The sequence below is a fragment of the Chrysochloris asiatica genome, unplaced genomic scaffold (assembly GCF_000296735.1).
Source record: "Chrysochloris asiatica unplaced genomic scaffold, ChrAsi1.0 scaffold00031, whole genome shotgun sequence".
Taxonomy (NCBI): Eukaryota; Metazoa; Chordata; class Mammalia; order Afrosoricida; family Chrysochloridae; genus Chrysochloris; species Chrysochloris asiatica.
Genome location: NW_006408549.1, coordinates 19,318,970 through 19,322,223, shown reverse-complemented (window position 1 = coordinate 19,322,223; position 3,254 = coordinate 19,318,970). Strand labels below are relative to the sequence as shown.

General features: G+C 34.6%; 1 protein-coding gene and 1 pseudogene across 1 annotated transcript in view; one reads left to right on the top strand and one right to left on the bottom strand.

Moving 5' to 3' along the window:
- CNBD1 (cyclic nucleotide binding domain containing 1) overlaps positions 1-3,254 on the top strand; it is a 683,582-nt gene that overhangs the window by 238,865 nt on the left and 441,463 nt on the right. The gene's annotated exons all lie outside the window — the stretch shown is intronic.
- Positions 1,452-3,254, bottom strand: part of LOC102812371 — a 16,152-nt pseudogene continuing 14,349 nt past the window's right edge.

Sequence of the window (3,254 nt, the reverse complement as noted above, 5' to 3'; positions counted from 1 at the left end):
TCCTTTCTAGTGTGAATGTCTCATCTCACAAGGTTGTGGATGGGAGTGGAACTGCTCCATAAGGTTTTCTTAGTTGTAATCATTATGAAAGAAGATCACCAGATCTTTTTCCACAGATGCTTATAATTAGTGGCTGAGCATTTACTTATATCAACAGGGCTCCTTACATTTAGATTCTTTAATTTATAAGATATATTTCATTTATTTAAAAATATTTATTGAGTACCTACTATGTAGTGAACAAAATGTTTCAGGTCTGAATCACAAAAGTATATACATTCTGTGGATAAAGACAAAAGGTAAATAATTAACAAAATATATAAGTAAATTTATAAATTTTGCTAGAAGTTGTTAAGTGCTGTAAACAAAGAAGTATAAGAACAGTACAAGAATATGTAAAAATGCTGTAGGTGTTTGGGGGAATGTTGCTTGTTGAATAAGATGGTCAGGGTGGCCTCAATGAGAAGACAGTATTTGACATAAGATTCCCAAGAAGGTGAAGGTCTAAGTTTTTCATATATCTGGGAAATCAGTTCACCAGGCCCAGCGAATTGCTAGTACATAAGTCTTGTGACAGAAGCAGGTTTAATATATTTTAGGAAGAGCAGGGAGGCCAGTTGTGGCCTGAATAGAATGTGTAGGACATCAGATCATGGATGTAAGGTTTTAAGGAACTTGTCTTTTGAGTAAAATGGAGAGATACTGCATAGTATCTTTATGTTTACTGAGCAACTATTGTATATTCTCTTAGTGGTTTCACCATCCTTCAGTGTGCCAAGTATTATTAAGGGTACATGTAAGGACACAGAAAAAACCTCAAAGCAGAAATATTCATGTTCCTTTGATTAAGTTGAGTCTAATGGCCTGGTAATGGTGTTTATACAATAAGAGAAATGCTCATATATTTATTCTGGAGCTTAATGATTCCTCTATCACAGAAATAAATGACATTATATAGACTTTCCATAGCAACAGTTTAAGATAATAAGAGTCAGGAGCAATTTTTTTAATGAGTAACAAAAAAGTAAAGCTTTTAAAAACCAGTGCCTAATATTCTTTCAAAGTTTTTTTAGAGGAAGCAGGATACATATAAAACTCTTTTTGTTTTGGATGTCCTTATTTAACCCACACATGGCTTTGATTTGTTAGGCTGCTCATGAGTTATGATATTTTCTACTTTTGTCAAAGTATTTCCCACATCACACAAACACAATAATGGAGACACTCCAATGACTTTTCATGGCTGTAGAATCATTACTAATGCTAATATGGATTATGTTAGCGGTTTAAACTATTGCTCAAAACAATGGCACTAATCTGATTTCTCTAATTATGTTCTGCTTTTTACTGATAGAAGACTTTTTATTGTAAGAATAGTACATAAAAGTGCACAGTCATGATACTTATGAATATGTGAGGAAACATTATTTATTTTTAATGTATTTTTACTCTTAACTTTTACTATCACTTATCTGAGCACTTGTATATTTGTACCTTAATGAAAATTAGAAACAAAGCAATGAAAAAATAAGGACAAAAGAAAACATTGACATTAAAGATACACAAATTTGTTTCATGTTTAACATTAAAGGTAATGGTTATTTATGTAAGATGTGAGGCTGTAGGGTCAGTACTAGACTACTAATCAAACAGTTGGTTGTTCAAACCCACCAGGAAATCCCATACAGAGTCTCTATAAATTGGAACCGATTTGAAGACACGTAACATATTTATAAAGAGTAAGTGTTTACCTACAAAAACACAATGAATTTCTACATAGAAAATAAATGTATAAAACAAATACACTAGATGCATATACACATGAATATAATGATATCATGATTTAGAGCGTGGACTTACAGCAAGACAGCTGTCTTTAAATTTTGACCTGTCTGCAAGATCATGAGACGCTACTGTGGCCCTATTGGATAAGTACTGCGTTGCTAACCACAATGTCAGAGGTTAAAATCCACCAACGGCTCATCAGAAACCCTATACAGGGTTGCTATGAGTCGGACTCAACTTGACAGCATGTAACAGCAACAAAATCCATGACCTTAGACAAGTTGCTTAACCTTTTGTCCCTTTGTCTCAATCCTCTCCAAATATGTATTATGGTAATACAGACTTCATATGTGTGTTATGAATGTTAATGTGTTAGTTATGAAAAACCCTTAAACAGGGTCTAACAGTCAAATAAAGATGTTCTTTCTTATATACATTTCCAGCCAGCAAACATAAATTGAGTATGGAAAATAGTATTAGGTATTGGAATTAGTAACTGACCACTTAAAGAGATGAGGCAATTCAATTTTGTTTCTCACTGAAGTAGTTTATTTAATTTCGGATCCACATTTATAAATTTCCCAAATGACTTGTTTTTGTTTCATGGATATGGGGTTTATTGGGATCAATTTAGAAGCAACAGGAACAAGCTGGAACTTGTTCTTGAGCAGGACAGCTTATTCTTGTCCCCTGCTGCCAGACCTTGCTAGGGGCATTCTTGGGCTCTGTGGCCCCACAAGCCCCTTTGTAGGCTCGCCTTCAGGTTCCTGCTGTATTCTTGAGCAGTGCTGTTAGTGCTCTTGCTAATGCAGCGCTATCCTTTCTTTCTATCTTCCATGTTCTCAAACGACTTGTTTTCATGTCTTAAATCTTAGTTTGAGTTGAATGAAATGTTATGTTTAATTAGAATTTTGGGGTCTTTCATTATTTGACTACATATATATATATATATTTTTTCTGCCCTATTATTTCCCTTCTCTCCTTTTGGGACTCCAGTTGCATGATGTTTATGATTTTGATAATGTTCTATGAATCACTGAGGTTCTATTTAATGGTTTACAACCTCTTTTACTATCCTCTCTTCAAATTGAACAAACTTTAATAATCCACTCTGGTATGGTGCTGTAGGATAAGCACTGCACTACTAGCTGCAATGTTAGTGGTTGAAACCCACCAACCACTCGTTGGAAACCCTATGAGTTCATCCGACTGGAGGGCACTTAACAATAATAGCAATAACAACAATCTTCAGGTCTGTGGTAGTTTTTTATGAACCCAGTTAGCTGTTAAGCTCAGTTGGGAGAAATACACATGCACACATACTAAGTGAAGTCAAAAAAGATTTCTACTAGGGATCCAGTTCATATGTGCACAGGTTTATTGCAAACATAATGCGTTTTAAATGCCTCTGCCATCAGTAGGTGGCTGCAGACAAGTTGTCTTAGTCTCTCTGTTGTTGTTAAGTGTAA